This window comes from Rhamphochromis longiceps, linkage group LG7 (genome assembly GCF_057381845.1).
Source record: "Rhamphochromis longiceps isolate RC_006_pf linkage group LG7, R_longiceps_female_GT1.1, whole genome shotgun sequence".
In the NCBI taxonomy this organism is placed as follows: domain Eukaryota; kingdom Metazoa; phylum Chordata; class Actinopteri; order Cichliformes; family Cichlidae; genus Rhamphochromis; species Rhamphochromis longiceps.
Window position 1 is genome coordinate 11790046 of NC_140563.1, and position 24717 is coordinate 11814762.

General features: G+C 38.0%; 1 long non-coding RNA gene across 2 annotated transcripts; it reads right to left on the bottom strand.

Moving 5' to 3' along the window:
- Positions 1-1732: 1732 nt before the first annotated feature.
- Positions 1733-17320, bottom strand: LOC146664840 (uncharacterized). Of its 2 annotated transcripts, none has more exons than XR_014912529.1 (4): positions 17137-17320; positions 4308-4460; positions 3850-3937; positions 1733-3257 (listed from the first exon to the last, which is right to left on the bottom strand). It is a non-coding gene; the product is annotated as an uncharacterized LOC146664840 (long non-coding RNA). The 2 variants fall into 2 exon arrangements; XR_014912528.1 differs by lacking the exon at positions 17137-17320 and adding an exon at positions 4834-5243.
- Positions 17321-24717: the final 7397 nt, after the last annotated feature.

A 24717-nucleotide genomic window follows, 5' to 3' on the forward strand; every position in this document is an offset into this window, starting at 1 on the left:
AGTGCAACCTACTCTTGGGTCAGAATCAACAAGGTTATCTAAAGCTACTATAATAACAGCAACTGTTAGCTAGTACCTACAGTGACAGCATGCTAACACAAAGCTAGCGATGAGCCCAGAGTGTCATAGAATCACTGTGGCCAGTGATTTTACAATCATATCATGTTTGGAATGATTTTTCACCAAGTTTGCTTGTGCCAGAGTTTGGTTATGTATGATTGTATGTATGATTTATCTTTTTAACTGGTAATCATGTGATACCAATCAGACGTGAGGAATGCATAAGTAATTTAACAAGTAGTATAATTAGTTATTTTCACCTGGGAGTAAATTAGTTATGTAATAAAAAAGGGCGACCGTGGCTCAGGGGGTTGGGAATCGCATCTCTAACCGGAAGGTTGCCGGTTCGATCCCTGGGCTCTCTGTCCTGGTCGTTGTGTCCTTGGGCAAGACACTTTACCCTACTTGCCTACTGGTGTTGGCCAGAGGGGCCGATGGCGCGATATGGCAGCCTCGCTTCTGTCAGTCTGCCCCAGGGCAGCTGTGGCTACAACTGTAGCTTGCCTCCACCAGTGTATGAATGTGAGAGTGAATGAATAGTGGTATTGTAAAGCGCTTTGGGTGCCTTGAAAAGCGCTATATAAATCCAATCCATTATTATTATAATATAGTGATGTGTAATATATATATATATATATATATATATATATATATATATATATATATATATTTTTTTTTTTTTTTTTTTTTCTTTTCTTTTATGGGAGCAATGACCCTGATGATGGAGCCAAAGCTTTTTATAGATTTTAGTACAGATATGCAGGGTGTTTTTTTTCTGTTTCCAGTCTTCATGCCACATGCAGTCCTAGAAACTGGTTGCCAACACCCTGACCCATTGGTTAACATTTGAGGACAATTGCCAGGTGAAACTGATCACAAACAAGGTGCTGCACCAAAAACCATCTTGCCAGTCAGCCATAGTTTGCAATGAAGACACCAATTTGCCTGCAAACCCTTCCCAACTGCTTGCTGTGCAATGAAACTGAAAAGTATGACACAACCTGAAAAAGGAAGCTCATTCGAAGTTAAATTTGTGCTTTTGTGAACATGTCATTTTCAACTGTCAGTCATAACTTTTAATTTGAAGACAAACCATGTTTATTTCTTGTTTATGCGACTTTTTCAAATTTCACTGCTGCTCAACATATTAATAGAGTATTTGCAAACCACTGTAAGTTGTCAGCAGCCTGCGTGATCTGTTTGTAACCAAAGGAACTGCAACTGAGGTTTTTTGTGCAGCCTCCTCCTTGTGACCACAATCACCTCTAGCAACCACTCACCAGTGGTTGCCAACTAGTCTCTAGGCTTGTGTGACTGAAGCCTACTTTCAAGTTTTATTGTCATGTACAGATAAACAGTGTAGCCAATTTTACCCATAATCAAGTTCTTTTGGCTCGTGCACCTAACTTTACATGAGCATATAGAAAGTGTGCAGTTATATTAAGAAGAAAATAACAGAATAGCTGTAATCATAACAATAAAAGAGAAAAAAGAGAGAAGAAAAGTATTAAATATTTAGAGAATTTAAGACAAGTTGGTATTTACAGTTTGTGCGAGAGTATTTAGCCTATGCTACATTAACCATTACCTGATTGTAGACTACAGAAAGATTCTGTCAGTTATTAGAATGTCAGTCTGAAAAATATATTTCCTACCTACACTGAAAAAAATATGTTGTTGGATTTACTTAATTCAATGGTGGACATTTGTTGCACACAGATGTTTTGCTTTGGCAGCAACTTAAACAATTGAGTTAAATTAACACAATTTATTCATGTTCAATAAACCTGTGCAATTTGTGTTGATAAAATGTGACTTAAACATGTTTTGATGAAGTAATTTGAGCTCTTGGAATATTTTAATCCTTCACAATTTTTTCACTTTATCCCAACACCATTCAATAACTTTTACCCAATACTACTTGGTCACTTAAATACTACATGTTATCTTCAAATTACATTTTGCTATTATATTCTAGTATCAAATACACAATTTTCAAATGGAGGCCTTATAACAGATTGTATTGTTCTCTTCCAAGATGGTTGCTGGCATCCACCAGTAACCTTTAAAAACAAAATGTCTAATTTCACTGCATTGACAGTAGGTAAAGAATTAAACTGACATTACTCCTCCACTGAATCTATATAAATCAACAGTTAAATAATGTCAGTTCTTCCGTGTTCTCTGGAATCAATCACAGCAAAGAAATTAGACTGTTTCTTTTGAAAAATGTTACAGGACAATACAAAACATTCTATTTAAGGCCTCTGACGTCAAGATTCAGTTAAACAACAATTATAACTAAACAATTTGAGGAAATGTTAGTTTCCATTAACATTAAATTAGGTTACTGAATTGGCAAACACCTTCCTATTAACATTACCCATTTTACCCCAATAACTAAAGAAATTAGCACTTGCAGGTCAAAAACTTTATTCAAGAGACGCAAAAATAACATTGATACAGTGACTGTCAAAAATTACAGCACTGATCATACTGTGACATCTTGGTTCAAAACAGCATACTTAGAAATATTCAACGTTCTTTACTTCAACTGAATGAAACTGAAAATACCATTTCACACGACCCATATGGGATATTTAGACTGTATAACTGTTCACGCTACATCTCTTCACTAGTAAAAAAAAAGAAAAAATACAAACAGAAATTGAAAAATGCTGCCAAACAGACAAACAGAGAACTTGTACAGAGCAAAAGGAAAAACAAACAACAACAACAAAAACAGCTTGTCCTCATGGCAGTTGCAGAGTATATAAAAATGAACCCTGCGATCTGCTCCTGGAATTGAGCTTCAAAAATGCAGCAGAACAAGTGTGAGATTTAAATGTCCTCTCACCTAGAGCTGATCACCTTGCATGCATAACAGTGAGCTTTCCTTGCAGGAGCAGTTTTGTCTTAGTTGTGAGCTTTTCTTGAGAGCTGAGTTGCATCCAACTCCATTACCACCCATTGAATCACCTCAAAAGTGTAGCAGAGCTGTGATGGGTAACTCATATTGAAGGAATAAAAAAGGTCCAAACAGCATGGCTACTGCAAAGGTCACGTTATCCAGATCTTGAAGAACTACTATACCCTCGATGATGATGCCAACATCAGAAAAGTCATTGCCTGGCGCATCTCTGGAGACAGATGTTCATTGTGGTTTTCTCAATCTGTGCAGTGGCCTCAGTCAAGTCCTGGTTAAACACAAAACATTTTTTTAAGATTCCCTTTTAAACTCATCTCTTTTGAATCTACCAGTTCTAATGTTAGAGTAATTTAAACCATAGTAAATAGCTATAGCCAAAGAGTTGCCTGCCATGCTGCCATTCATGGTCTAACAGAGTTTCTAAGAGAGAGTGAAAAACATAATAATTTCAAATGCTTTACATTAGTTTTTGTTAGAAAGACACCGGCCCATCAGAAATCCAGGTTATGTCACTCAGAAGATGTTAGAATTTAGACTTTCAGCCCCACAATTTGGTTAGCTGTTGGTCAGTTGGTCTTTTTTTTTTTTTTTTCCAAACAAAAGCTAATGTAAATATTGGGGGGATTTTTCTTTGTTCACTAGAATGACAAATTTAAAGTTTTTTCACACTGATGTGACCCCTAATACAGGGGTAGGGGTGGGGCCTCAAGGGCCGGCGGCCGAGTTCACTACTAGGCCTCATGTGAACTTCAAATTATTAAAGAGGACTACTGGTCCTAACCAGTCCAATGAGGATCAAGTGGATAACTAAATGCATTTTTAAATGTTGCAAAGCCACAATCTACTCATAAAACACTCACCATGAACTCCTGCACCAAGATGTTGCAATTGTCTTTCACACAGATGCGGAGCACTTTGATGAGACTCCCTTTGAGCATTAATGTCATCCTAAAGTATTATAACAAAGAAAACAGAGATTTGTGAACTTTTCAGTAGCACAGAAGAAAATGATCCCAGACAAAAACTTGACTTTTTAAACCAGTCAACATGCAACACCAGCATCTACAAAGCAATATCAAAAATTCCTGTTTGACATCAACTTTATGGATATATAGTTTCCAGAACATATATTTTTAAAAAAAGATAATTTTTTCTCAGTGGGCCAGTAAATGCATGACAAAAAAGAATGGCATCCTTTCAGTGGAATCAGTACTCACAGGTAATAGTTGACTGTTTCAATGGATGCAGCATAAAAATCTTTTACTGACCTAATGCAATACATATACACTTTGTAGTTAAAGAATTTTAAAGTTCTTACTGTCATCATGGCAGCTACATCCTTTAGCTTTGTGCACTGTTCCCCCGATCACTTTGCAAACACTTTCAGCAGACTGTCAGAGAGAAACTCAGCTCCGTCAGAAACCTTGACTGTAAAGGCATGGTTGGGATGCACTGGAATGCTGCATTTTATCTGAAATAACATTTTGAAATTTTGAAATAACAGCAGGCACTGTGCTTGGTTAATCAGTAATGTTTTGTTGAATAAAAACTGTGTTTCCAGATCTTATGGGATTAAAAAAATCCAAAGATGTTTGTTTCTGATTTGCAACCCAAGAACCCACAAGTTACAACCTCATTTTAGTTCAAGTGTGCATTAATGTGAGTCCAGTAATCACCTTTCTGACAATACATACAGGTATAAGTTAAACCTATGGCAGATTTTGGATTTCTCAGTTGTTTTAATAGGGTGGTCTATTTGTGTATGCATGCACCTAATAATTATACAAAACCTATTATAATTAAGTTACAGAAACCTTAAGCGAAAATAGAATATACTTTCTTACCATAACACCTTGAACCCACAATCCATCAGCTGACTCCTGGTGAAATGCAGAATAGATGTGGTCTCTCAATGTGCAGCAAAAAAAACAAAAAGAAAAGGACAGCAGGTGAGGGCAGGAGGGGTAGGGATGTAAGCTAGCATAATGCCGCTAATGATATTAGCTAAAGCTGTTCAATGTCCAAAATCTCACTAACACCACGGTGCAGTAAATACACAATGTAACTGAAGAGTCAGTTGGCAAATCTATTCACACAGAAAACCAAATTATGTTATGAGTGCCTCATAATTAGGTTTAATGTGATATTACGGCTCTTGTGCCAAAGACAAATTCAAATGAAAAAGCGCCAATTCTTTGACAACAGATAAAACAGCAAATAAGCTAATGGCTCTTTTTTAGCATGTTACATGGCGACACTCTAGACGTTTAACTACATTTGGCTGAAATATGGTAAATATTAATTCAAAAAATCAAGACATACCAAAAACGTAGAGTTGGCTGCTCGACTTGACTGAGATGGATGCCTTTTTTGAACCACGATCCAAAGCCCGCGAGATGAAATCACGCGTGGTTTCACGAGATTTAACGTTGCTATCTTATTGACTTACTTCACCTGAACATGATATGAACAATTTAATACACCCTTTCTGCATATCATGTAGTTTTTACACTATATAGTTACATTTATCTTTAAAACATGAGGTAATTGTGTTAAATACATGCAAGATGCTTACATAAATCCAAGAGATGGCCAGTCCCTTTTTTTCAGTGTATAAAAACTAAAAGTTCACACTGAATCTGAATCCAGAGCTGGCAAAGAAACCTCATGAGATTCGTACTGTTCTGAAGAAGGCACCATGTGATGGACTGAGCAGCGAAGGAACTTAGGCAACTTTTTATTTAACCAAAAAACATAATTGGTTACATTATGCAAAAAGAATCAAAATCTTGGGCCCATAAAAGAGGTCAAAATAACAGAACTCGAAGTTGACAAATCATACTGATAACTCAAACAAACTGACCTAACTTAACGAGACAAAGGGGAAACTTAAATAGTGGCTGGTCAGCCCACAAAAACGGGTAAAACACACAAAAATCCCGTAAATCATAATCCCGTAAATTAAACCTTATATTTAAAGAAAGACAAATGTGAATGCAGTGTGTGTGTCAGCCTCTACACCGATATTACCACTGTGTGGCTGTAAGTGCAGCCATCACACACCAAAATGAGATTTTTGAAGCCTTATAATGACATTTTTGCATTACATAGAGATGCCATATAATTTGATCAGTTACTCCTGTATGTACTTCCCTTTCAATTCAGCTGTTCATTCATTGTATTTATTTTGTGCTTGTCCACTATTATTGCATTGCATTTAAGTCAGCACAAGTACAGTTTCATTCGAGCTTAAATTGATGATCAAACAGTTGCTATATGTCTCACCTCTTTTTGTAGGTTGATTGAGTAAAGCAGTGTCTTAGATTAACAAGGACAGGTTGAGTTACAGCTTGAGTTTGGGGGCAATTCAATAGGAAGTGAATCAATCTGAGGATTAATTGTTGCACCACATCCTGAGGACCAGACACTCGATACAGCCAGAGGGACACTGCTATAATGGAACTGAAATACAGACAGCACACAGCTACAGGAGCTTAACCCTTCACGGCTCCAATAACATGTTTTATGTCTCAATAACAACAGTAATAATGATGTGCAGGGGATGGAAATTAATAGGTTTTTTCTCATGATTTTGGTTTTGTTTATTATTTTAAGACTAAAAGCTGAAAAATATTCATAGTGTGATAATTTCCTGACGTATCGTCACGCAAGAATTGTCTCTTAAAGTGCAGCTGCATTCTTTTCTAGTGTTGCCACCACATGGTATTTGTTGTTGAAAGACTTACACTATTATTAGATATTTAATGAGTTGGAGGTTGCTGAGCAATAGTTTGCCTCAGGTTGTTTTATGGGAAACATTGTCATTCTCTGTCACTCACACGATGCAGCTGAGTAGCTCGCCCTGAGCAATGATCCGAGCACCGATACAATATTTTTCTGTAGATATAATATTCAGTTTTCCTGGATTTTAAATTAATATAAAAATACTTGTTCAAAGACAAAATGCTGACCTACAGATTAAACGGTTTTAGACAAGGCCGTTGAGATATTGTGGTAAATTAATTTTTCCGAATCACTTAATCTGACCTACATATGTGGCTGCAAATATTATATTCTTTCTTCCTTTTTAAGACTGACTTCTTGTCAGCCCACATATGTGCACAGCATATTAACATCTTGCAATTTTTTTAATATCCTAACTGAGATTCATTACAGGAAATTGAATCCTCTCGGACGTTATTCTTCCAGAGAGACGGAGCAATGATCTGAGGCAGGTGTACACTGCCATTTGTCAGGTGTCTCTGCTAGCGCTTCTATGTTTTGACTTATCACATGTGGGTTGGCTGGAGAGAAGATAGGCTCTTAAACAAATGGCTGCTGTCACACAAAGGGAGGCAGTCTTTAATGAGACTGTCTTCACAATTGGCATGGTCCATGTCAAGCTTTAGAGAAAAACAAATCCGCCCTCTGAAAACCTGCCCTGTATCTAAGGTGTAGTGCATTACTCATTACTGTTGTGCTGAATGTGTTACAATGAGACTGTCCTCCCCAAGAAAATGACGCTATAGGTCATTTGTGAAGGTTCTTATTATGACTTATAGATACATTTCTAACTGGCCTTTAAGGATCTGTGAATAAATATGTGTAAAAGGTGTGCGGTTGTTATCTCTTTCTACATGGGCCCAAACTCGGCGCCCTGGCAACAAACAAAACAGAGTTGTGTAATTTTGTAAATGCGTGTATTTTAAACCAGAAGAAACAGCTTGAACCCAACAAAACTGCAAGTGAAACACAAAGTAAATAACAAAACAAAAGTAAAACTTGATCCCAGAAATAATTGGAACTCCAGAGTCCTGCTTCAAAGCCGGGTGTTTTATTGCTCCCACTATGCCTACAATTGTGTGGGTTTTCTTTAAAATGCTTCATTTATATGAGGTGGTGGGGACAAATGATGTATTTTTGGCTTGTCCTTTGAGCTGGACATTATTCACCCCTGAAACAAGATGCAACTGTGTGACTCACGCAAAAACCTCAGGAGGGCAGGTGCTTGGAGCAGAAGTTGACTGTTTCTTCATTGTGTTTGACATGTTCTGTGAGCACATGTTAAATTAGAATGTCAATACTCTTTTGGGAAAATGTCTAATTAGGAGTTACACCTTGGTTATACTCACCATTGTAGCCCTCCCGAATAGCAGCGTGCACGAAAGGTCTCGGGCATACGAGTAGGTCGGTCTAGACCACCATTTTAACCATATACTAAGATATACTAACCAATTCAGTTACCATAAACAAAGCTTTAATGCAGATTTAAGCTTATTTTTTAATGCCTGGCTTAGCACAGAAGCTAGTAGGTGCTGTTAATCAGTTGGAGGGAAATTTTGCTTTCAAACTGCTCCAAAACTCCAATCCAAACTCTGCAAATTAAAAAAAAAAGTTGGTGTGTATATAAGCTGTTCTGTAGTTCAGAGAAAGAACATAAATCTCTTAAGTTTTCTGCAACACTATTTAGTTTCCCAGTGCAGACTTCAAAGCGGTTTCATGTGATTCTTAAGTGAGAAGAATTTGTTTTGTTAGCAAGACTGTCAATCAGAAGGCCACAGTTCTTGTCCTTGTTCTTTTTTTGACTTTATTCTCACACACTTAAATCCCCTAAAGAACCCAGTTACATTTAGAAAAAGGTTGCGCGTTTGTAAAATATGCCTAAATAATAAACCTGCATGACCTAAAAGGGTACAAGTGCACTAAAATGGGGGGTTCTAACTAGAGCTGGGCGATAGAACGATAACGATATGTATCGCGATATAACTTTTACTCGATAGAGAAATTAAGCTATCGCGATAGACCTCGCCGCTCTTGTCCTCTTAAAATAAAAAAAATAAAAAATAAAAAATAAAAAAAGGTCAGCCAATCCAAACTAAGTAGCGCAGAGCCGAACCAATCACAGCCGCAGCGTCACGTCGCGTGACTTGTTACGTACAGCACAAGTGCCAAGCCGCACGTGTGTTTGTTTGGGAAGCAGCCAGCGGGTAATGGAGCCAGCGCATAATGGAGGAAATGAGTGTGCCGACTAGAAAAATCAACCGAGCGTGACCGAAGAGAAAACAGATGATGGTTCCAATGCCGGAGAGATTGTCGAACGGAAGAGCCATAGAAGTTCCGTAGTGTGAAGGTATTTCGGCTATTTCAAGTCTGACAAAAAACAGAGTAGCGTGCACTGTAAATTGTGCCGAAAGCAAGTCTGGAAATACAATAAACTGGTGCATGCGTCACACTGTGCGCCACGTTATTGTTTCGGTGAAATGAATTTCTACAATACTGTTAATTCTACTCTCTGCAGTGTTTAAATGCTTACATATACACACAGTTACTGTCCGTCCACACATACGACTCTGTTCTGCTTCTATGCCGCAGCTTTGTTTACTTTTTCCCACCGAGGCTTCTAGACTTCTGATTGGCCAACATTTCTGCACGGTTAGGAATCTAGCGCCACCTGCTGCTTTGGCATGTTCATAGCAGCGTTTTTCTTCATTTCTGCCTTTATGTGTGGACGGGATTATTTTTTAAAACGAAAACGGAAAATCTCCGTTTTCAAAAATACCCGTGTACGTGTGGACGTAGCCTCAGTCTCTGACTGGAAGCACTAATTCGTCATTCGGCTTTTGTCAGACTAAAGTAACTGTTAAAACTGTTTGAAAGGCTAAGCTATACAACAAGGAGAGATTGAGAATTTCCTTTTAGTTCTCAGTTTATTTGATATTGACAAAAGTTAGTCAGTTTTGTCTGTTCTTCTGTAAAACAAACTAAGATTTATTTTTAGAATTAATATTTTGTTTCTAAGTGGAATTGACAATTTAGTCTGTTTCGTTTGTTCTATTTTGAAACTTAAACGCTTTAGCGGCTGCCTTTTGTGTAGTTTGCAATATTTGCCTTTATTTATCTGAAAAAGTCTCATGTTCCTTAAGTACATCTACCCTGTTGAACTTATTATGGGAAATAAATATTTAAATAAAAACAAGCTGCTGATTATTTCACATTTTACTTGTGAGCAACGGCACATTTAAATCTTACAAATATAGTTATTTGGCTTATATCGTGATAGATATCGTTATCGCCTGAAATGAAAAAAACATATCGTGATATGAAAAAATCTCATATCGCCCAGCTCTAGTTCTAACTAAGCAACCACATGGTGTGTTGGGTCATCTGGGGACCACTCACGCTGTGACCGATGCATCATTAAAACCTAAACCATGAAGAACACTATGCTCCTTCATTTTTAAATTTCCCAGAATACAAGTAAATATAACATTTAAAGGTGAATTTAAAGAACAGTACCCACAACAGGTTATTTTATTTGCCCATGGATAATAACTACATTGAGCGTTTCAACACTTGTAGGTTAAACTATTTCCCTCCATGCTTTAATCTCATACCTTTATTCTTTTGTTTTTATGACATCCATTCATTATCCACCCATAACAAAGCATTTTCAGTACTGCTAAGTAATACAGTCTTATCTCGAAGCCTTTCAGATTAAGATAAATGGGTCAATTTGAAAAGCAATTAGCTAACCTAAAGCCAGTGTGTTTCTTAAAAACCTGCTTTTTATCACAGTGTGTGCCAAACCTGGAACTCGTACCTCTTCCCATTGTTCTCTGTAGAGCGAGTCTCTTTGGAGAGAGTAGATATGATTGATTTGCAATAGAGCTTCTTCTGCGATCCTGACATTGCTAAAATATCATTCAGTATAATAGCTTAACGCAACAAAGAGGGAAGGCAATACAAGATAGTCAGCCGTTAAAAATCTCGATTACTTTATCACGCATAGGTTAGAGAATCAATTAGACTCTGAGTCAGTGAGTCAACTAAAGCCCATAAGAAGATTTTAAGCCATCATGCTGGTATAATATGTTTCACAGAGAGTGCATTGTCTCTTTGAGACTGGAGACAGATTTATTGCAAAGACGTATCAAAGCAGGCATCCCCTCGGAGATAAATACCTCCATCTAGACAGAGATAAGGACCGAAGCTGATGATCCCGCCTTGCATTTCAGATGGCATGTTTTCTACCTCTGAACAGACTCTGAATATCCCCAGTGGTTACCCAGAGCTGAGGATCCTTTTCTGCGTCTCTGCTTTTAAAAACGTGACTTGATATAGAATTTAACTGTGTGGACACAGTTCAGATTTAGTATAAGCTTAATACGTGTTGTCTTTGTTTACAAGAAGTGTGAATAGTTGACACTGATGCACAGATGGAGATGGAGAACAAAAAATGAAGAAAACAGGGCAGGATGTTTTGTTCACAGAATATTAAGGTATTAAACAAATAATTTCAATTGTGACACTACAGGAATAGCATAAGTATACTAAATAAATATACTACAAGTATGACTGTGTGAGCAAATTCAAGTGGAAATATTAAAAAAATTTTCAACCATCAGCTAGAGCTTTTAAGATCAGTAAGACTGAGTTTAGTTCAGATGCTATAGCAGCAAACACATTATTAGAAAGAGTTATGGCAGTCAAACAGTGTAAATCCATGCAGGAAATCTGAAAATCCAAAGACAGAGGTTGTCCTGCCCCCTCACCAAAGAGCCAATCGTCTGCTTTATAAGAGCCTAACTGGGGAAACACTTACAGGTACAAGCCAATTGTGTTGCTGTGTCACTCTTTAAGTTCATAAGCTATGTAGTGGCAGACATATCTCATTGTTATCACATTGAAGGATTAGAAAAAATTCAGAATAAGTTCAAACTTGTGCACGCAGTTCATGTTATTTAAAGACCTTGGAGAAATATGCTTGACAATCATTTGGCTCTGGAAAAAGAACAGTTCAAAGAAATCATTAAAAGCCTTAAATTACCATGACACTCATGACCAGCCTCTGAACACAACTGTGAGTGTACTTGTATCTTTGTATCTATAATATAAATTAGAGGTTGTTCAGTGCTGTGATGGGATGATACTCTGGATTGTTCCATCAAAGAAGCCGTGGTGCTTTGAAGTGTTTACTGTGGATGAAAATGTTTTTTGGACACCTTTTAGCATTTTTAAGCCTCCAGAGATGTTGCAGAGATGGCTGTTGAATGCTGACATTTAACATGTGCTTCCTTGCCCAAGAACATGGTTGTGTGAGTGAATGCAATACAACAACATACTGACTCCGTTATCTGTCATTGCATAGTGCAAGCAGAGATAAAGTTGGCCAGAATGGCATCGCAGCACCTTCAGTGACTCAGTTAATTAAATCTGATAGGCAGTTTAATACAAAATATTATCAAGCGAGAGAATTTTTCATAGGCTGTAGCCTGAAGTGATGCAGACTGCAAGGCAAGTAGCTTGCATGGCTCCTGGCTGCACCCTTTCATTGTGCCTTCATGCTACAGATGCTAATAAAGTTGCATTTGTGGCACTTGTACACTATTTTTAAAGCATCTCAACTAATGTTAGCAAACACACATACTGCATGTGTGTAATTTTGCACTGTGTTTGTCTGCTAGCTAAAGGTGCAGTTGCTGTATTTTCCTGGGGGGAAAATAGGTCAGCCTGTCACATATGTTCTTTCTCAGCAATGGAGATAGATTTAAAAAGCCATCAAAAGGGGAAAATGAAAGATTATTTACAAATGTAAAGACTGATCAGCAAGTGACAGTAAACTAATTAACTGGCAATTGAAGTTCTTAATGTATGTTCTATTATTAATGTGGTTTTTAATTATAGTGGATTTATTACAGATCAATGTTTTTCACAACAAATTATATAATAATAATATCATGTAAATAATTCATATATCATTTAATTGGATTAATTTAATTAATAGCTGTAGAGTTTGCAGTGACTATGTTGTATTGGGCAACTGTGCTCTTTGCTAGTTTGGTGCTTACAAAAGATAGAAAGGATTTTGAATTGTAATTTATTGGATAATTTTGCAAAAGCAAAGACTGTTCCAGAAGTATTACTCTCAGGAGAAAAAGCGGGCAAGCATTTACATATCATTTAATCAGATATTCTGTAACATAAACAAGTTGATTCAGTTATTACTTTTAAAAAAATGGTACCTGACAAGGTGCATTTCATTATAACTGCTGATTTAGGTAAGTAAAATAGTAGTAGTAGTAAGTAAAATTTATATAGCACCTTTCTAAATAAATATAATAAACAAGTGCTTCAAAACAAACTGCTCAAAAATATAAATATAAAAAGTTACCCAAGGGCGAATTTTAAAATCCGTTTTAAAAAAAAGACTAGTCAGTGTGATGTAGCATAACTTAAGCAGCAAGGAAGGTGATAAGTAAATAGCATTAGCAGATGATTGAAGTTCTTTTAAGCATACTTTATTGCTGGCATCTCCCTTTTACCATAAAACAATCCATCCGGCATGCAAAAATCCCACTGGCTTTATACAAGACTTTGCCCACACCTGACCTCGTTAGTCCCTACCATTGAAACAAAATAGGTCAAACCAAATAATACAATTCTAAACAAAGAACAGGAATAAAGTCATGCAAGAAACTGACAAATTCATTTACTCAACTAAATGGTTTGTAAAGTAAAACACTGCATACAATATAACTCAAAAGGCTACTTTAAAGAAAACAAACAATACTATACAAAATGAAAAACCCTCCATTTGGTTACACCCAGTGATGCAATCATTGACCTCATGACCCTATATAAACAGGAAGTAGTGGGCGGCCCTTCCCATACACCTGTCTCCCATATAGAACCTGAATACACAACATGGACACAATGGTAAGTATAACCAAAGCAACATAAAGAAACATAATTTACCAGACATGTGCCTGTAAACAGAAGAAAATTCAGATGATCTGATGGTTAGTAGTATTTGCTTTAAAACACATGCATGGATGTAAAGAATGTAACTACTGCTACCACAAACAAAACCCAGGATATTGTGCAGAGGTGTGGACTCGAGTCACATGACTTGGACTCGAGTCAGACTCGAGTCATTAAGTTTATGACTTTAGACTTGACTTGAAAAAATGTTCTAAGACTTGTGACTTGACTTGGACTTTTACACCAATGACTTGGGACTTGAATTGGACTTGAACCGGTTTACTTGAAAAGACTTGATATTTTACCCCAAATATAAAATTTAACATGCATATTATATAGAGATTGAAAATGTGACGTCATTCACGGGTAGAACCGCAAAGGATTCTGGGAACTCGTGGCAAGCGGTACTAGCGCACGCAGGCTTTCAATTAAAATCAGTCACACAGCGATAAAAAGAAACACAAAAATGTCAAGAAGCTGTTGTATTATTAACTGCAATAGCCGGTCGCATGACAGCCACGGGAAGCCGACGGGTAAAGAGATCGGTCGGATTACGTCATTGAAGAGAAATTGTTCCAGCCATGTTTCCGAAGTAACAAAGAGGCGACTGGATTGCAGCCATTCAAAGATCAAATATAACGTCCCAGAACACTCCAGCTCACAGGTTAGTCTGCTCCAAGCATTTACACGAAGGTCAGTGTTTTTTAGTAGTTAATACGTCATTTTCATAACATAATTGGTGATATAGGTTACAAGCAAGTCTGGCGCTGAACAGAAATTGTCGCGCTATGCTCCTTTGTTTATTGTGTTTATTGTGCATAAATAGTGAATTGTCCTGACACAATATTGCGTTTCCCTTCTGTTATTATGGTACATTGACAAAAACATATACTTTTATTCACAGGATAAAACAGGTTTTTTGTATCACCAATTGCCCAGTACGATTACAGCATACAATATTGTTGTCACTGCTACATTTCTGTGATGGGTACCAGAAATTATTTCCACTACTAATTAATTACCGTTGAGCTCAAAGGTCCTATTAATAAACTGTTAAGGAATGTGTATTTATGACGACAATTTGTGAGACTGGTAAACTTATGATACGTACGATGGTCTTTCGTTCTACACGGTGCATTTCAAGGTCCTGCACCCATCCGTCGGTAAACTGTACCTGGGCTTGTTGCAGTGACCTGGGGCCCGTTCTTCGTACGTCGCTCACTACATCCAAGATCAAATGACACATCCAAGACCAAACCATCGCGCTAACCGTGAGCTCGCTAATCCGGTTCCCCGAACACACCTGCTGTTGACGATTAGTACAGCTGGACGCAGTAATGTGACATCACTGGGTGTTGTAAAAGGGGCTACGCATCGATAGTAACACACAAACAATAACTATAATACAGAAAAGGGCCATTAGATTAATAAATAATGTAGGGTACAGGGACCATACAAATGCACTCTTTGTCAAAATGCAAGCTATTAAATTCCAAGACTTGGTGAAGCTTAAAACAGCGCAAATAATGTATAAAGTAAGAAATAAATTGCTTCCCAAAGAAATCTGTAAATTGTTCATAGAAAGAGAAGGTGGGTATAACTTAAGAGGGAAATGGAATTTAAAAATACAAAGTGCTAGAACAACTTTAAGAACTATGTCTATCTCAATTGCAGGAGTTAAATTATGGAACAGTCTAACAGAAGAAATAAAAGACAGTCAAAACATAAAACAGTTTAAAGTAAAATATAAAAACCTAATTTTAAATAAGTATAAGAATGAAGAAAACGGGGTTAACCCAGGACGGTAATGTTGCTGGTAATGGTGTTGCGGTTCTTTTTTGTTTTTTTGTTTTGTTTTGGTTTGTTGTTTTTCCATAACTTGTGTATCTGCAAATATACACATTCTGTATTTTTCATATGAAAGAAACTATACTGTGGTGGGGCTTGCTAATTTCTTGTTTTTGATTTATGTATGTTATGTTTTGTTTTACTTCATATGTTTCATATGTTGTTTGTTTAATTTAAGACAAAAAAAAAATTAAATGAATGAGAGGTAAAACTTGAGGGGGTAGGGACAAATAAGTAAATACTTCAGCCTACTCCTTTTCAAACAAATAATGGAATGATATTTTGTAATGATTGTGAAGGCACATGTTTGAAATGTTTGAAATAAAAATGAACTGAACTGAACTGAATAGTGGAAACATTGATCGGCAACCCTCTGATTGGTCGGCGAAAATGTCGACGGAGCGCGCTCGGCTCGGTATTTTTCGGCAGCAGAGCAAGAACTCTTGAGTGAGGGATTTCAGGAGTTTCAGAGTTTAATCAGAACGCAAGGGAACACTGCAAAGGCTGCAAAAGCAAGGAGAGAGGGCTGGCAGAAAGTTGCTGACAAATTAAACTCGTAAGTAATTTAATAATAACAATAATAATGGAGTGGGTTTATATAGCGCTTTTCAAGGCACCCAAAGCGCTTTACAATGCCACTATTCAGTCACTCTCACATTCACACACTGGTGGAGGCAGCTACAGTTGTAGCCACAGCTGCCCTGGGGCAGACTGACAGAAGCCAGGCTGCCATATCGCGCCATCGGCCCCTCTGGCCAACACCAGTAGGCGGTAGGGTAGATTTATCATATCACACTATATTATCCAATATTATATTATATTATATTATAATATGTTATATTATATCCCCTTTCACATTAGAGCCACAACAGGACCCACTAGAACATGGGAACAGGTAAAAGTGAAATATAAGAATATCCTACAGAATGGTAATATTTATCACTTATATTGCTTGTCGTCTCTTGGAAAGAGACCCTGGAATGATCTGTTTGTTTATAACAGCAACCAAGAAAAGGGCAGAGCAAAAAAAAAGACAGGTGGTGGTCCTGCACCCCCTCGTCAACAAGTTGGTTAAGTAAATAATATCCTCACGGGAAAATCGATATCTCTCTATGAGCACACTGTCGCGCTGAGCTAAAGGATCCTGTCTGTCCCGCAATATACGCGGAATTCTGAAAACTCTCCTTATCAATCTTGCACCTTCCGCAAAGGGTGGCTCGCGTATACGGACAGGACATGGCTGCGACAGGCTTCCCAAATCCACCTTCGCTTTTATAGCCGTGGTCTCTCATCTTGATTACACAAAGTAATTTGCAATTGCTACTCTGAAATATGAATTACATCTGTAATAATCACATACATGTGATAGAATGTTAATAGTACATTTCCCTTTTTTAGGAAATGACCTGTATGTATCTGTGTGAAATCAATAAATGGATCAGGTGCTGCATTGTCTTTAGTTACATTGATGTTATTTATTTATGGTGAAACAGTGGTGGAATATCGCTGTTGCTTTCGTATAAATGAAGCGGACATACCTGCGTGGCCGCGATCTAATCCTGTTTACATAAAGTAAACCTGCTCCCGAGCAGGTTTACGCTTACGGCTCTGTTGCTATGACAGCAAGTCCCGGATGAGCTTCGGGGAACCGAACGATCCAAGATCAGGCGAAATCGTCAACAATCAAATCCAGCTAACCTACTTAGCGAGGTACGAAGAACGGGCCCCTGAAGTTACTAAACTTCATGAGTGTATGCACTCACTCCAAGAACCGTATGATTATAAATATGCATATAAATATGCTACGATGAGATAGCTGACTTCATCTAACTAGCAAATGTTGTCCAGGCTACGTTGGTGATACAGTTTTTTTTTTTTATGTGTATGATATTTTTGTCATGCGATTTTAAAGCCAGTCCTACAACCGCATCCAAGAATAACATGCAGCTTATCTCAGAACTGTCGGTGAAAATTATTCTTGCAGCTAGGTTTAATTGAGCTGCATTTTAAAGAGGTGCAATTTCACAATTTGTGTATATTTTCTAAGTTCACTATTTTGTCATGTGTTGAGAAAAACACAGATTTTAAAATTACATGGTCTAATATTTACATTTAGCATAACTGCAACATTATTTTTTCGTTTTTTTTTTTTTAAAGACTCGAAAGGACTTGAAATTCAAAGTTTCAGACTTGTGACTTGACTCGGACTTTTACACCAGTGACTTGAGACTCGACTCTGACTTGCCTGACATTACTTGAGACTTGACTTGAGACTTGAGGATAAAGACTTGAGACTTACTTGAGACTTGCAAAACAATGACTTGGTCCCACCTCTGATATTGTGTGTTAAGAGAAGTTACACCAGCAATTTCTAAATTAAAGCATTATGGCTGACTGTAAGATAACAGAACACAAAATAACAATATATGCAAGTGACAAATGGCAAATGAATTCTGTCCTAGCCACTTTGTCACAGTCAGGCTCAGACGGAGAGAGTTCCAAACTCTGGAGATCACTGTTGCAAAAGACTTTATTAGTTCTGAACCTGGTGTGCTGTACAGCTAGCTGACCCTTATCACATGACCTCTGGGACCGTCTCCAGCTGGTCCCCGAGGTCATGTGATCAGGGATGTAGAAGTTCACTGGTGTATGAAGATGCGTCTCTATGCAGGGTTCTAAAATCCAAAACCAGAGTATTAAAGTAAACTCTGAAGTTAATGGGGAGCTGGTGAAATTAGTGTTCAGAATGCCTCACATCAGCATTCTGAACAACATGCAGACGCTCCAAGGCAGCTTTATTAACAAAAATGAACACTGAATTAGAGTAATGCAAACATGATGAAATAAAAGCATGAATAACAAAATCCAGTTCAGAACGTGACACGTGTGTTCTCAACTTGGCAAAAATTTAAGTCATAAAAATAAGAATGAACCAGAGGTGAACAAGAACATCCAGAGTGAAGTTCTGGATAGAAATATTAAGCAGAAATGGCAAGGAGACCTTGAGTTTCCATTGCCTCAGGCATAAATCTCACAGAAACAAGAACAAGGACTTCTGTTTTCTCTCCATTAAAGTTTTAATAGAGTCCAAGCACCTATGCAAGATCTATAACAAAAAAAACATCTTGGAGCTTAAAAGAGATATATAACTAAATGTCATCTACAAAGCTGTGATAAGAAATGACCTTAAAAGTGCTGAAGAAGAGCAAATATAACAAAAACAGGACTTTGGTAAGAATCATCATCTGATTTTGTTCTTTAGCGGCACAAATTCCAACTTTAGCTTTATACTAAATGTGAGCCATGATTTATCATGTAACATCTGCTTACGTTATATATTTATATTCATTTGCATTCATAGTGCTGAATATAGTTAGCTAATTCCTCCTCAAAACCTAAACCTCAGAGCCGAGTCATTTCTAAGTGAGTCATTTTCCCATGCTGCACTTCTACACCAGTTCCCCCATGTGCCAAAACAAACAAAAAAATAATAATAATAAGACACATATCTGATTTACAGTAAATATTAAACTGTAAAGCTATAAATGATAATGATTTGTTCAATCTGCTCTGTTTGTACCATGATGTCACACTCTTTTTTTCTGGAAGAAAAAAAATGTCATCAGTGTTTTGTTCATTTAATGCTTTATTAAATAGACTAGTTTTCTGTGATAACAAACAATCTTCCATCTTATAGTTAATACTATCCAACCTCCTTTCCAGATCAGGATTCTGGATGTTGTGACTCAGCTCCGCACAAACAGGAAGAGAAGGATTTCAAACAGTCATCCCGTGAATACATCAGAGATTTCGCTCCTGCTGCCGTATAGAATAATAAGCCAGTGTTTTGTTTCGCATCATTAGACTCTCCCAGTAGGAAGAAGTGTGTTAACAAGTCATTTACATTTTAAAGTGCTTTATGAAGAGTAAACTGAGAAGTGCTAGTCTGCAAAGGACATCAGCAGAATAATAAAGCCTCTGTTTCATTAAGGTTTCCTGGGAAAGTCGGAGAGGAAAAGTCACGGTTTCGTAAGCTGTATACATTTTTCTTTAATATTAATTACACTTTGATTCACTAAATCTATTTTCTTCCCATTTTTTCCTGCCAGTCTATTACAACAGAACATAGAACTGTAGGGCTGTATGTTCCCAGGCAGAAAGGTTATGTCTGTTTCAAAGTAGCAGGAAAACAATTTGTTTTCCATTACCGTGTTTTGGATTTTGTCTTGTATATGCAGTAAATTTCAAATGGCAGGAGCCATAAATTCTCAGATATACCATATATCTGGTTGTTTTTTCCTCTTGAATGACCGCTGAGCTCTGCCTGCTTGCTGGAGCAGAGCAGCATGTAATAGTCACCTCTATGTTCTGACTGTGGCACAATCTCTTAAAAGTGAAGCACGTTTCGGAGTGTACTTCAGGCAACTTAAAAAAAAAAAATCAGCCTTGTTGTTTATGCAGGCACGGAAAATAGTGTTGATGAAAAACACTGCTGATGCTTAAGTTCATATATTCACACCCACAGAAGGATAATTTTATCGCACGCTGACATCCATTTGATGCTTCACTGGATGTAATTGGAAAGACAGGTCGTCCAATCTCTGAAGGCACCGAGCACATTTACACTTCATCATAGCGTTCATGCTTCCCCAGAAATGATAACGTAATCTCACTGAGGTGAGCGTGACAGGGTTCCTGTTCCTACATTTTAATAACATCATGTCAATCCCTTCTCAAGCCCCACTTGCAAACTTTATACCATTTTAGATATTTATTTAAACATATACATGCAAAATGAGCCTCCATGTCATACAAACATGCTGTGCATTTATTAATAGGCAAATCGAATGCAATCATGCTCAGTTTCAGCTGCAGGGTCGGATTGTTTTAACTATTATTACGTTGCAAACATATAAACGTCTCTGCTGTCGATGCCGATATTTAATCTTTTAATTGTTTTATAAAGTCAAACTTACTCGGCAGCCGATACCTGTTCATAGGTTGAGCTCATTATCCTGGAGAAGCACGGCAACACAACTCTCCAAGGCTCTGCCCTGTGGTATTAATTGGGTCACAGCTAAGCCGACAAGCTACCCTGAAAGTGAGTTAGTTCATTTTCAGGTTTAATGATGTGAGGTTAGATGATTGACGGTTCGCACTTTGCTCTCTGATTGGCTGAATGTAAAGAGCGACTAATTAGTGTGTAATTAATTCAAATCCCTTCCACTTGTTGATTAATTTCTAGAGTTCAGTTACTAATACTCATTCAGACTGATCATCCGCCACCAGGCTTCATAGACAGTCACTGATCGCCATGGTGATGGCCCTACATTTGTCCGCCTCAGTGTGAGCACAGTTAGCCTCGGTGTATTTAAAATATACCGAATGTCATATGTCTGACAGTTGCACTCTAGCGAGAAAAAAAAAATCTAGCAGGACAATCATATTATGGATGTGTGGAAGTATGCACACAAAGCCCATGAAGTATTCATGTAATCGGTTTCCTTCTGTTGAATGCTTCACCAGAGATTCAATATCAGCCTCATCGCCTTCTCTGGTCCCCATCAATAGAGTGAAATTAATACCACTTAAAGTATCTTTAGGGCAATAATTTTTTTCAGAGGCAATGAGATTACATGTATCCCTATTGACTTGGTATTATACAGCATGTAAGTGATCTACTTAAAAAGGATTAAGACATGTTGTGTGGCTACCAGGACTCTGAAGGAGCATGCATCAGTGTGTCCACTAAGTTTTAGCGTCTGAACCACTGAATCATCTGATTACCTGAGATTTGAGCCTTGCACCATAGCACCGAACAGCCAATGATATGACTCTAATTTCCTTTCAAAACTCTGCAGAATTGTTTCATTACAAATCCTTCCATCATATCTCTTCTCAAGTGGATCAGCAATCAGTCTGGGGAAGATTGGAAGCTAAATCCAGTTTGCATGTAATGCACCTCTGCTGTTGGTGAATGTCAATTTTACTGTTAGGAATAAAACAACACAAAGACGGAAATACCTGTGCTTGAGGCTGTGCGGCAGCACTGATAGAAATCACCTTTTCATGGCAAACAGTGCACCAATGCTGCCTGACGGACTTGTCTCTGTTGAATAATATTATTCTGTATCCAAGGGAATCACATCTACATTGAATAAATCTGTATGATTTACATTAATGCCTCCATCTAGCACCCTCGATCTAACAAGGTGGGCAGTGTGGGTTTTGTGCCTTGATTGGGGGATGTGCATGTGGTGAGTCAGACTCTTTCATCCCGGAGCCCAGTTTTTCAGCAGTCTCACAAATCTTATTAATGTTTACCTTTTTATGTATTGAAAACACAGTCATTCACTAGAAGTCTTTCTCTTTCGCTGGAGCGATTGTATCTCCTGGAAGGCTTGAGAACGATTCTGTCCCCATCCAGATGGACAGATGGATGGCCTTTCACTAATCTTGAACCTGTTACTGCATAAGAAATACTGGAAATGCGATGAAACTCTTTCGCCTCTAATGAGACACACATTATGCACAAACACCTTTAATCAGTACATTAAAAGGAACTCTGGGGAGCAAAGGAAACAAGCTGTATACACAACACTGACATGCTTGAAGCTGATATGATATGGTATTTACACAAATGTTATCAAAAAACACTGAAACGCAGGGAACTGTCCAGCCAGAAAAGACAGGGTACACAGACCAGCAGGAAGGTGAAGGGGAGGTCTGTAAATACACGGAGAACTAAATGAGTTGAATACAATGCTGATGAGGGCGGTGCAGAGAATGATAAAGGGGGGAAAGGACAAAGACAGGAAGTAAAACAACCAAAGATGCACAAGTAGGTGTTTAAAGAAAGAAAAAAACATGAATGATACAAAGAGACACAAAGTGGTTGAAATGGCATGCTTCTTAATATATTAACAGGGGAACTAGTGCACACAGGTGCTGGTTTTGGACACTATTTGGATGAAATGCTGGTACAACAGTGTGCGCTGGATAGTTGCTGGCATGTAAACCATGTTTGTTCACCCCATTCAAAGCAGACAGATAGTGCATATACACCAATAGTGCATAACATCGTGACCACTGGTAGCTGAAGTGAATAACACCTGTTAGTGAGTGGGGTATTTTAGGGAGGAAGTGAACACTTTGACCCAAGAGTTGATGTATTGGAAGCATGAAAAATGATAAATTGTAAGGATGTGTGCGAGTTTGACAAGGGCTGGGCTTGACGGCTTGCTCTATTCCAAAACTGCAGCTCTTGTAACTGTGCCGCTTGCCGGGGGGAAACCTGGCATCAGGTTGGACTATGGCAAGAATGGAATGGATGACTTAAGCAAACCAAGGCTAACCAAGGCATGGATGGAGGCAATGTGATGCTTTGGGCAATGTTCTGCTGGGAAATCTCAGCATCCATCCAATTCATGTGGATGTTACTTTGACATGTACCAGCAACTTTGTAGCCTTTCATGGAAATGGTATTGCCTGATGCCTCTGGCCTCTTTCAGCAGGATGGTATTCCCTGCCACAAAGCAAAAATGGTCCAGGAATGGTTTGAGAAGCACAACAATAAGTCTGAGATGTTGACTTAGCATTTAAATTCCTCACATCTCAGTCCAATCACGCATCTTTTGGATCTGAAAAAACAAGTCCAATCCATGGAGGTCCCACCTTGCATTTTACGGGATCTGTAGCTAGCATCTTGGTGACAAATACCACAGCACACCTTCAGGGGTCTAGTGTCCATGCCTCAGGGCTGTTTCGGGAACAAAAAGTGGGCTATCATAGTATTAGGCAAGTGGTACTAATGTTATGCCTGATTGGTGTATATTCCCCTGTGAAACATGAGAAGACAAGCTCCTGTACATTCATTTTTGGTGTGTCATGCAGCGAATCTGTAGTTAACTATATGTAATGGATGAGATTTGCATTTGACCTGTTAAACCACCCTGCCAAATAGCTAACTCTTTGGTGGACATTATGAGTATTGTAATAAACAAACTGGGCGTGAAACCAACAAGGAAGTAAGAACAAACACCCAGAATCATGTTAGCTGAGTTACTTTGTCTTCCAACTCTAGAAAAAAGATAAGTAGCTCTTTAGTTACTAAATATCCCACCAGATCATCATTACAATAACAGTATCTGTGCGCTTTTTAACAGAAAACACTCACCTGTTTTTTCTGTTAAGATCAGAATACATACTGTCCTGTGAAAGCTGTGGCTGTGAGGTAAACAGAAGCCTTAGAGACGAGCAGTTAAACAATGAGCTGAAATGCAAAACGAAGTCTGCCAAATGCAATCAAATGCAAAGTAGGTTTTCCGTAAAGGCGACCCCTTTGGTAAAAACCTCTTTGAATCATCTTTTTATGACCGTTTTTATCATAGCTGCTTTAACTATAGCTGTTTCATTGTTGTTGCAAATAATATATTACAGATAAGACACATTTCTGAATCGCATTCTCAGTGTAGACACAGACCCTTGTGATTCTCATTTGTAAAGGCTGGCTTTGTGTCCCATTTGAGCTTCAGGATGAGGAGTGAGTGAGCATCCTGACCGCTGGTCAAGTAGCTCTGTCTGATGACTTAATTAAGGTCACCGGCTGAGAGCACAGTTTGCCTCTCCTCTGCCTCATTAACATTTCTCTTTGTTCAATATGCTGATGCAAAACAATAATTTACAGTTACTCAGCTTCAGTGTTGCTTTTCTAATTATGCCAAAGTGCCACAAAAAAGAAAAAAGGTTTTAGGTCTTTTTACTCAACTGGATATTTTGTTTTTATAAAGCCTAAGAAAAGCTTTACAGTGCAACTTCTTTACCCAAACAGTCATTAATAAAACAGACACTCTCGCAACCTGCTTGCATTCTCCGCTGCCGCTGTGTTGAGCTCATTTGCCCGGCACTGAGGGAAAGGTGATAGCTGACAGTGTGCAGTAATCTGCTCTATTGATCATGCTGTCGCGTAGTGTTGCTGAGGGAAACACAGTGAGAATTAACCCTTTATTCATAGGCACCAACAAAGACTAGTTATACCAGATGATGATACCATTTTAAAAAGTAAAACGCTTTCATAACATCACACTCCCTCCCTCCACGACACATACACACACTGTGTG